Raw genomic sequence first — 12466 nt, forward strand, 5'->3', positions numbered from 1 at the left:
CTTCCTACTGTCTATGTTTTGAGCGTTTCCTGTGTCACCCGTTTTACATTCTGATGCACCTCTGCAGGTTTACTGTATCCCTTGGACCTTCCCATTGACGATGAAACACAGAAATTGCATCGGAATTAAATATAAGAGACACAATGCCGACTTAAGTACAGGAAGACTGAGTCTTCCTACTGTCTATAATTTGAGCGTTTCCTGTGTCACCCGTTTTACATTCCGATGCACCTCTACAGGTTTACTGTATCCCTTGGACCTTCACAGTGACGATGAAACACAGAAATTTCATCGGAATTAAATGTAAGAGACACAATGCCGACTTAAAGAAAGGTAGACTGAGTCTTCCTACTGTCTATGTTTTGAGCGTGTCCTGTGTCACTAGTTTTACATTCCGATGCACCTCTGCAGGTGTACTGTAATCCCTTGGACCTTCCCATTGACGATGAAAAACAGAAATTGCATCGGAATTAAATATAAGAGACACAATGCCGACTTAAGTACGGGAAGACTAAGTCTTCCTACTGTCTATGTTTTGAGCGTTTCCTGTGTCATCAGTTTTACTTTCCGATGCACCTCTGCAGGTTTACTATATCCGTTGGACCTTCCCATTCACGATGAAACACAGCAATTTCATCGGAAATAAATATAAGAGACACAATGCCGACCGAAGTACAGGAAGACTGAGTCTTCCTACTGTCTAAGATTTGAGCGTTTCCTGTGTCACCAGTTTTACATTCCGATGCACCTCTGCAGGTTTACTGTATCCCTTGGACATTCCCATTGACGATGAAAGACAGAAATTGCATCGGAATTAAATATAAGAGACACAACGCCGACTTAAATACAAGAAAATTGAGTCTTCTTACGGTCTATGTTTTGAGCGTTTCCTGTGTCATGAGTTTTACTTTCCGATGCACCTCTGCATGTTTACTATCTCCCTTGGACCTTCCCATTCACGATGAAACACAGAAATTTAATCGGAAATAAATATAAGAGACACAATGCCGACTTAAGTACAGGAAGACTGAGTCTTCCTACGGTCTATGTTTTGAGCCTTTCCTGTGTCACCAGATTTACATTGCGATTCACCTCTGCAGGTTTACTGTATCCATTGGACCTTCCCATTGTCGATGAAACAAAGAAATCGCATCGGAATTAAATATAAGAGACACAATGCTGACTTAAGTACAGGAAGAGTGAGTCTTCCTACTGTATATGTTTTGAGCGTTTCCTGTGTCACCAGTTTTACATTCGGATGCACCTCTGCAGGTTTACTGTATCCCTTGGACCTTCCCATTCACGATGAAACACATAATTTTAATCGGAAATAAATATAAGAGACACAATGCCGACTTAAGTACAGGAAGACTGAGTCTTCCTACTGTCTATGTTTTTAGCGTTTCCTGTGTCACCAGTTTTACATTCTGATGCAACTCTGCAGGTGTACTGTATCCCTTGGACCTTTCCATTGACGATGAAACACAGAAATTACATCGGTATTAAATATAACAGACACAATGCCGACATAAGTACAAGAAAACAGTCTTCTTAAGGTCAATGTTTTGGGCGTTTCCTGTGTCACCAGTTTTACGTTCCGATGCACCTCTGCAGGTTTACTGTATCCATTGGACCTTCCCATTGACGATGAAACACAGAAATTGCATCGGAAATAAATATAAGAGACACAATGCCGACTTAAGTACAGGAAGACTGAGTCTTCCTACTGTCTATGTTATGAGCGTTTCTTGTGTCACCAGTTTTACATTCCGATGCACCTCTGAGGGTTTACTGGATCCCTTGGACCTTCCCATTGACGATGAAACACAGAAATTGCATCGGAATTAAATATAAGAGACACAATGCCGACTTAAGTACAGGAAGACTGAGTCTTCCTACTGTCTCTGTTTTGAGCGTTTCCTGTGTCACTAGTTTTACATTCCGATGCACCTCTGCAGGTTTACTGTATCCCATGGACCTTCCCATTGAAATTGCATCCTAATTAAATATAAGAGACTCAATGCCGAGTTAAGTACAGGAAGACTGAGTCTTCCTACTGTCTATGATTTGAGCGTTTCCTATGTCACTAGTTTAACATACCGATGCACCTCTGCAGGTTTACTGTTCCTCTTGGACCTTCCCATTGACGATTAAACACAGAAATTGCATCGGAATTTAATATAAGAGACACAATGCCGACCTAAGTACAGGAAGACTGAGTCTTCCTGCTGTCTATGCTTTGAGCGTTTCCTGTGTCACCAGTTTTACATTCCGATGTACATTTGCAGGTTTACTGTATCCACTGGATCTTCACAGTGACGATGAAACACAGAAATTGCATCGGAATTAAAGATAAGAGACACAATGCCGACTAAAGTACAGGAAGACTGAGTCTTCCTACTGTCTATAATTTGAGCGTTTCATGTGTCACCAGTTTTACATTCCGGTGCACCTCTACAGGTTTACTGTATCCCTTGGACCTTCCCATTGACGATGAAACACAGAAATTGCATCGGAATTAAATATAAGAGACACAACGCCGACTTAAGTACAAGAAAACTGAGTCTTCTTACAGTCTATGCTTTGAGCGTTTCCTGTGTCACCAGTTTTACATTCCGATGCACCTCTGCAGGTTTACTGTATCACTTGGACCTTCCCATTGACGATGAAACACACAAATTGCATCGAAATTAAATATAAGAGGCACAATGCCGACTTAAGTACAGGGAGACTGAGTCTTCCTACAGTCTATGTTTTGAGCGTTTCCTGTGTCACCAGTTTTACAATCCGATGCACATGTGCAGGTTTACTATATCCATTGGATCTTCACAGTGACGATGAAACACAGAAATTGCATCGGAATAAAAGATAAGAGACACAATGCCAACATAAGTACAGGAAGACTGAGTCTTCCTACTGTCTATTATTTGAGCGTTTCCTGTGTCACCAGTTTTACATTCCGATGCACCTCTACAGGTTTACTGTATCCCTTGGACCTTCACAGTGACGATGAAACACAGAAATTTCATCGGAATTAAATGTAAGAGACACAATGCCGAATTAAGTACAGGTAGACTGAGTCTTCCTACTGTCTATGTTTTGAGCGTGTCCTGTGTCACTAGTTTTACATTCCGATGCACCTCTGCAGGTGTACTGTAATCCCTTGGACCTTCCCATTGACGATGAAAAACAGAAATTGCATCGGAATTAAATATAAGAGACACAATGCCGACTAAAGTACGGGAAGACTAAGTCTTCCTACTGTCTATGCTTTGAGCGTTTCCTGTGTCACCAGTTTTACGTTCCGATGCACCTCTGCAGGTTTACTGTATCCATTGGACCTTCCCATTGACGATGAAACACAGAAATTGCATCGGAAATAAATATAAGAGACACAATGCCGACTTAAGTACAGGAAGACTGAGTCTTCCTACTGTCTATGTTATGAGCGTTTCTTGTTTCACCAGTTTTACATTCCGATGCACCTCTGCAGGTTTACTGGAATCCATGGACCTTCCCATTGACGATGAAACACAGAAATTGCATCGGAATTAAATATAAGAGACACAATGCCGACTTAAGTACAGGAAGACTGAGTCTTCCTACTGTCTATAATTTGAGCGTTTCCTGTGTCACCCGTTTTACATTCCGATGCACCTCTACAGGTTTACTGTATCCCTTGGACCTTCACAGTGACGATGAAACACAGAAATTTCATCGGAATTAAATGTAAGAGACACAATGCCGACTTAAAGAAAGGTAGACTGAGTCTTCCTACTGTCTATGTTTTGAGCGTGTCCTGTGTCACTAGTTTTACATTCCGATGCACCTCTGCAGGTGTACTGTAATCCCTTGGACCTTCCCATTGACGATGAAAAACAGAAATTGCATCGGAATTAAATATAAGAGACACAATGCCGACTTAAGTACGGGAAGACTAAGTCTTCCTACTGTCTATGTTTTGAGCGTTTCCTGTGTCATCAGTTTTACTTTCCGATGCACCTCTGCAGGTTTACTATATCCGTTGGACCTTCCCATTCACGATGAAACACAGCAATTTCATCGGAAATAAATATAAGAGACACAATGCCGACCGAAGTACAGGAAGACTGAGTCTTCCTACTGTCTAAGATTTGAGCGTTTCCTGTGTCACCAGTTTTACATTCCGATGCACCTCTGCAGGTTTACTGTATCCCTTGGACATTCCCATTGACGATGAAAGACAGAAATTGCATCGGAATTAAATATAAGAGACACAACGCCGACTTAAATACAAGAAAATTGAGTCTTCTTACGGTCTATGTTTTGAGCGTTTCCTGTGTCATGAGTTTTACTTTCCGATGCACCTCTGCATGTTTACTATCTCCCTTGGACCTTCCCATTCACGATGAAACACAGAAATTTAATCGGAAATAAATATAAGAGACACAATGCCGACTTAAGTACAGGAAGACTGAGTCTTCCTACGGTCTATGTTTTGAGCCTTTCCTGTGTCACCAGATTTACATTGCGATTCACCTCTGCAGGTTTACTGTATCCATTGGACCTTCCCATTGTCGATGAAACAAAGAAATCGCATCGGAATTAAATATAAGAGACACAATGCTGACTTAAGTACAGGAAGAGTGAGTCTTCCTACTGTATATGTTTTGAGCGTTTCCTGTGTCACCAGTTTTACATTCGGATGCACCTCTGCAGGTTTACTGTATCCCTTGGACCTTCCCATTCACGATGAAACACATAATTTTAATCGGAAATAAATATAAGAGACACAATGCCGACTTAAGTACAGGAAGACTGAGTCTTCCTACTGTCTATGTTTTTAGCGTTTCCTGTGTCACCAGTTTTACATTCTGATGCAACTCTGCAGGTGTACTGTATCCCTTGGACCTTTCCATTGACGATGAAACACAGAAATTACATCGGTATTAAATATAACAGACACAATGCCGACATAAGTACAAGAAAACAGTCTTCTTAAGGTCAATGTTTTGGGCGTTTCCTGTGTCACCAGTTTTACGTTCCGATGCACCTCTGCAGGTTTACTGTATCCATTGGACCTTCCCATTGACGATGAAACACAGAAATTGCATCGGAAATAAATATAAGAGACACAATGCCGACTTAAGTACAGGAAGACTGAGTCTTCCTACTGTCTATGTTATGAGCGTTTCTTGTGTCACCAGTTTTACATTCCGATGCACCTCTGAGGGTTTACTGGATCCCTTGGACCTTCCCATTGACGATGAAACACAGAAATTGCATCGGAATTAAATATAAGAGACACAATGCCGACTTAAGTACAGGAAGACTGAGTCTTCCTACTGTCTCTGTTTTGAGCGTTTCCTGTGTCACTAGTTTTACATTCCGATGCACCTCTGCAGGTTTACTGTATCCCATGGACCTTCCCATTGAAATTGCATCCTAATTAAATATAAGAGACTCAATGCCGAGTTAAGTACAGGAAGACTGAGTCTTCCTACTGTCTATGATTTGAGCGTTTCCTATGTCACTAGTTTAACATACCGATGCACCTCTGCAGGTTTACTGTTCCTCTTGGACCTTCCCATTGACGATTAAACACAGAAATTGCATCGGAATTTAATATAAGAGACACAATGCCGACCTAAGTACAGGAAGACTGAGTCTTCCTGCTGTCTATGCTTTGAGCGTTTCCTGTGTCACCAGTTTTACATTCCGATGTACCTTTGCAGGTTTACTGTATCCACTGGATCTTCACAGTGACGATGAAACACAGAAATTGCATCGGAATTAAAGATAAGAGACACAATGCCGACTAAAGTACAGGAAGACTGAGTCTTCCTACTGTCTATAATTTGAGCGTTTCATGTGTCACCAGTTTTACATTCCGGTGCACCTCTACAGGTTTACTGTATCCCTTGGACCTTCCCATTGACGATGAAACACAGAAATTGCATCGGAATTAAATATAAGAGACACAACGCCGACTTAAGTACAAGAAAACTGAGTCTTCTTACAGTCTATGCTTTGAGCGTTTCCTGTGTCACCAGTTTTACATTCCGATGCACCTCTGCAGGTTTACTGTATCACTTGGACCTTCCCATTGACGATGAAACACACAAATTGCATCGAAATTAAATATAAGAGGCACAATGCCGACTTAAGTACAGGGAGACTGAGTCTTCCTACAGTCTATGTTTTGAGCGTTTCCTGTGTCACCAGTTTTACAATCCGATGCACATGTGCAGGTTTACTATATCCATTGGATCTTCACAGTGACGATGAAACACAGAAATTGCATCGGAATAAAAGATAAGAGACACAATGCCAACATAAGTACAGGAAGACTGAGTCTTCCTACTGTCTATTATTTGAGCGTTTCCTGTGTCACCAGTTTTACATTCCGATGCACCTCTACAGGTTTACTGTATCCCTTGGACCTTCACAGTGACGATGAAACACAGAAATTTCATCGGAATTAAATGTAAGAGACACAATGCCGAATTAAGTACAGGTAGACTGAGTCTTCCTACTGTCTATGTTTTGAGCGTGTCCTGTGTCACTAGTTTTACATTCCGATGCACCTCTGCAGGTGTACTGTAATCCCTTGGACCTTCCCATTGACGATGAAAAACAGAAATTGCATCGGAATTAAATATAAGAGACACAATGCCGACTAAAGTACGGGAAGACTAAGTCTTCCTACTGTCTATGCTTTGAGCGTTTCCTGTGTCACCAGTTTTACGTTCCGATGCACCTCTGCAGGTTTACTGTATCCATTGGACCTTCCCATTGACGATGAAACACAGAAATTGCATCGGAAATAAATATAAGAGACACAATGCCGACTTAAGTACAGGAAGACTGAGTCTTCCTACTGTCTATGTTATGAGCGTTTCTTGTTTCACCAGTTTTACATTCCGATGCACCTCTGCAGGTTTACTGGAATCCATGGACCTTCCCATTGACGATGAAACACAGAAATTGCATCGGAATTAAATATAAGAGACACAATGCCGACTTAAGTACAGGAAGACTGAGTCTTCCTACTGTCTATGTTTTGAGCGTTTCCTGTGTCACTAGTTTTACGTTCCGATGCACCTCTGCAGGTTTACTGTATCCATTGGACCTTCCCATTGACGATGAAACACAGAAATTGCATCGGAAATAAATATAAGAGACACAATGCCGACTTAAGTACAGGAAGACTGAGTCTTCCTACTGTCTATGTTATGAGCGTTTCTTGTTTCACCAGTTTTACATTCCGATGCACCTCTGCAGGTTTACTGGATCCCATGGACCTTCCCATTGACGATGAAACACAGAAATTGCATCGGAATTAAATATAAGAGACACAATGCCGACTTAAGTACAGGAAGACTGAGTCTTCCTACTGTCTATGATTTGAGCGTTTCCTATGTCACTAGTTTAACATACCGATGCACCTCTGCAGGTTTACTGTATCTCTTGGACCTTCCCATTGACGATGAAACACAGAAATTGCATCGGAATTTAATATAAGAGACACAATGCCGACCTAAGTACAGGAGGACTGAGTCTTCCTACTGTCTATGCTTTGAGCGTTTCCTGTGTCACCAGTTTTACATTCCGATGTACCTTTGCAGGTTTACTGTATCCACTGGATCTTCACAGTGACGATGAAACACAGAAATTGCATCGGAATTAAAGATAAGAGACACAATGCCGACTAAAGTACAGGAAGACTGATTCTTCCTACTGTCTATAATTTGAGCGTTTCATGTGTCACCAGTTTTACATTCCGGTGCACCTCTACAGGTTTACTGTATCCCTTGGACCTTCCCATTGACGATGAAACACAGAAATTGCATCGGAATTAAATATAATAGACACAACGCCGACTTAAGTACAAGAAAACTGAGTCTTCTTACAGTCTATGCTTTGAGCGTTTCCTATGTCACCAGTTTTACATTCCGATGCACCTCTGCAGGTTTACTGTATCACTTGGACCTTCCCATTGACGATGAAACACACAAATTGCATCGAAATTAAATATAAGAGACACAATGCCGACTTAAGTACAGGGAGACTGAGTCTTCCTACAGTCTATGTTTTGAGCGTTTCCTGTGTCACCAGTTTTACAATCCGATGCACATGTGCAGGTTTACTATATCCATTGGATCTTCACAGTGACGATGAAACACAGAAATTGCATCGGAATAAAAGATAAGAGACACAATGCCGACTTAAGTACAGGAAGACTGAGTCTTCCTACTGTTTATAATTTGAGCGTTTCCTGTGTCACGAGTTTTACATTCCGATGCACCTCTACAGATTTACTGTATTCCTTGGACCTTCCCATTGACGATGAAAAACAGAAATTGCATCGGAATTCAATATAAGAGACACAATGCCGACATAAATACAGGAAGACTGAGTCTTCCTACTGTCTATGTTTTGAGCGTTTCCTGTGTCACTAGTTTTACATTCCGATGCACCTCTGCAGGTTTACTGTATCCCTTGGACCTTCCCATTGACGATGAAACACAGAAATTGCATCGCAATTAAATATAAGAGACACAATGCCAACATAAGTACAGGAAGACTGAGTCTTCCTACTGTCTATTATTTGAGCGTTTCCTGTGTCACCAGTTTTACATTCCTATGCACCTCTACAGGTTTACTGTATCCCTTGGACCTTCACAGTGACGATGAAACACAGAAATTTCATCGGAATTATATGTAAGAGACACAATGCCGACTTAAGTACAGGTAGACTGAGCCTTCCTACTGTCTATGTTTTGAGCGTGTCCTGTGTCACTAGTTTTACATTCCGATGCACCTCTGCAGGTGTACTGTAATCCCTTGGACCATCCCATTGACGATGAATATCAGAAATTGCATCGGAATTAAATATAAGAGACACAATGCCGACTTAAGTACGGGAAGACTAAGTGTTCCTACTGTCTATGTTTTGAGCGTTTCCTGTGTCATCAGTTTTACTTTCCGATACACCTCTGCAGGTTTACTATATCCGTTGGACCTTCCCATTCACGATGAAACACAGCAATTTCATCGGAAATAAATATAAGAGACACAATGCCGACTGAAGTACAGGAAGACTGAGTCTTCCTACTGTCTAAGATTTGAGCGTTTCCTGTGTCACCAGTTTTACATTCCGATGCACCTCTGCAGGTTTACTGTATCCCTTGGACATTCCCATTGACGATGAAACACAGAAATTGCATCGGAATTAAATATAAGAGACACAATGCCGAGTTAAGTACAGGAAGACTGAGTGTTCCTACTGTCTATAATTTGAGCGTTTCCTGTGTCACCAGTTTTACATTCCGATGCACCTCTACAGGTTGACTGTATCCCTTGGACCTTCACAGTGACGATGAAACACAGAAATTGCATCGGAATTAAATATAAGAGACACAATGCCGACTTAAGTACAGGAAGACTAAGTCTTCCTACTGTCAATGCTTTGATTGTTTCCTGTGTCATCAGTTTTACTTTCCGATGCACCTCTGCAGGTTTACTATATCCCTTGGATCTTCCCATTGACAATGAAACACAGAAATTTCATCGGAAATAAATATAAGAGACACAATGCCGACTTAAGTACAGGAAGACTGAGTCTTCCTACTGTCTATGCTTTTAGCGTTTCCTGTGTCACTAGTTTTACATTCCGATGCACCTCTGCAGGTTTACTATATCCCTTGGACCTTCCCATTGACGATGAAACACAGAAATTGCATCGGAATTAAATATAAGAGACACAATGCCAACTTATGTACAGGAAGACTGAGTCTTCCTACTGTCTATGTTTTGACCGTTTCCTGTGTCACCAGTTTTACATTCTGATGCACCTCTGTAGGTTTCCTGTATCCCTTGGACCTTCCCATTGACGATGAAACACAGAAATTGCATCGCAATTAAATATAAGAAACACAATGCCGACTTAAGTTCAAGAAAAATGTCTTCGTACGCTCAATGTTTGAGCGGTTCCTGTGTCACCAGATTTACATTCCGATGCACCTTTGCCGGTTTACTGTATCCCTTGGACTTTCCCATTGTCGATCAAACTCAGAAATCGCATCGGAATTAAATATAAGAGACACAATGACGACGTACGTACAGGAAGACTGAGTCTTCCTGTCTATGTTTTGAGCCTTTCCTGTGTCACCAGTTTTACATTCTGATGCAACTCTGCAGGTGTACTGTATCCCTTGGACCTTCCCATTGACGATGAAACACAGAAATTACATCGGTATTAAATATAACAGACACAATGCCGACTTAAGTACAAGAAAACAGTCTTCTTAAGGTCAATGTTTTGGGCGTTTCCTGTGTCACCAGTTTTACGTTCCGATGCACCTCTGCAGGTTTACTGTATCCATTGGACCTTCCCATTGACGATGAAACACAGAAATTGCATCGGAAATAAATATAAGAGACACAATGCCGACTTAAGTACAGGAAGACTGAGTCTTCCTACTGTCTATGTTATGAGCGTTTCTTGTTTCACCAGTTTTATATTCCGATGCACCTCTGCAGGATTACTGGATCCCATGGACCTTCCCATTGACGATGAAACACAGAAATTGCATCGGAATTAAATATAAGAGACACAATGCCGACTTAAGTACAGGAAGACTGAGTCTTCCTACTGTCTATGTTTTGAGCGTTTCCTGTGTCACTAGTTTTACATTCCGATGCACCTCTGCAGGTTTACTGTATCCCTTGGACCTTCCCATTGAAATTGCATCCTAATTAAATATAAGAGACTCAATGCCGTGTTAAGTACAGGAAGACTGAGTCTTCCTACTGTCTATGATTTGAGCGTTTCGTATGTCACTAGTTTAACATACCGATGCACCTCTGCAGGTTTACTGTATCTCTTGGACCTTCCCATTGACGATGAAACACAGAAATTGCATCGGAATTTAATATAAGAGACACAATGCCGACCTAAGTACAGGAAGACTGAGTCTTCCTACTGTCTATGCTTTGAGCGTTTCCTGTGTCACCAGTTTTACATTCCGATGTACCTTTGCAGGTTTACTGTATCCACTGGATCTTCACAGTGACGATGAAACACAGAAATTGCATCGGAATTAAAGATAAGAGACACAATGCCGACTAAAGTACAGGAAGACTGAGTCTTCCTACTGTCTATAATTTGAGCGTTTCATGTGTCACCAGTTTTACATTCCGGTGCACCTCTACAGGTTTACTGTATCCCTTGGACCTTCCCATTGACGATGAAACACAGAAATTGCATCGGAATTAAATATAAGAGACACAACGCCGACTTAAGTACAAGAAAACTGAGTCTTCTTACAGTCTATGCTTTGAGCGTTTCCTGTGTCACCAGTTTTACATTCCGATGCACCTCTGCAGGTATACTGTATCACTTGGACCTTCCCATTGACGATGAAACACACAAATTGCATCGAAATTAAATATAAGAGACACAATGCCGACTTAAGTACAGGGAGACTGAGTCTTCCTACAGTCTATGTTTTGAGCGTTTCCTGTGTCACCAGTTTTACATTCCGATGCACATGTGCAGGTTTACTATATCCATTGGATCTTCACAGTGACGATGAAACACAGAAATTGCATCGGAATAAAAGATAAGAGACACAATGCCGACTTAAGTACAGGAAGACTGGTTCTTCCTACTGTTTATAATTTGAGCGTTTCCTGTGTCACGAGTTTTACATTCCGATGCACCTCTACAGGTTTACTGTATTCCTTGGACCTTCCCATTGACGGTGAAAAACAGAAATTGCATCGGAATTAAATATAACAGACACAATGCCGACATAAATACAGGAAGTCTAAGTCTTCCTACTGTCTATGTTTTGAGCGTTTCCTGTGTCACCAGTTTTACATTCCGATGCACCTCTGCAAGTTTACTGTATCCCTTGGAAGTTCCCATTGACGATGAAACACAGAAATTGCATCGGAATTAAATATAAGAGACACAATGCCGACTTAAGTACAGGAAGACTGAGTCTTCCTACTGTCTATGTTTTGAGCGTTTCCTGTGTCACTAGTTTTACATTCCGATGCACCTCTGCAGGTTTACTGTATCCCTTGGACCTTCCCATTGACGATGAAACACAGAAATTGCATCGCAATTAAATATAAGAGACACAATGCCAACATAAGTACATGAAGACTGAGTCTTCCTACTGTCTATTATTTGAGCGTTTCCTGTGTCACCAGTTTTACATTCCGATGCACCTCTACAGGTTTACTGTATCCCTTGGACCTTCACAGTGACGATGAAACACAGAAATTTCATCGGAATTAAATGTAAGAGACACAATGCCGACTTAAGTACAGGTAGACTAAGTCTTCCTACTGTCTATGTTTTGAGCGTTTCCTGTGTCATCAGTTTTACTTTCCGATGCACCTCTGCAGGTTTACTATATCCGTTGGACCTTCCCATTCACGATGAAACACAGCAATTTCATCGGAAATAAAT

This window comes from Schistocerca nitens, chromosome 2 (genome assembly GCF_023898315.1).
Source record: "Schistocerca nitens isolate TAMUIC-IGC-003100 chromosome 2, iqSchNite1.1, whole genome shotgun sequence".
NCBI classification, from domain to species: domain Eukaryota; kingdom Metazoa; phylum Arthropoda; class Insecta; order Orthoptera; family Acrididae; genus Schistocerca; species Schistocerca nitens.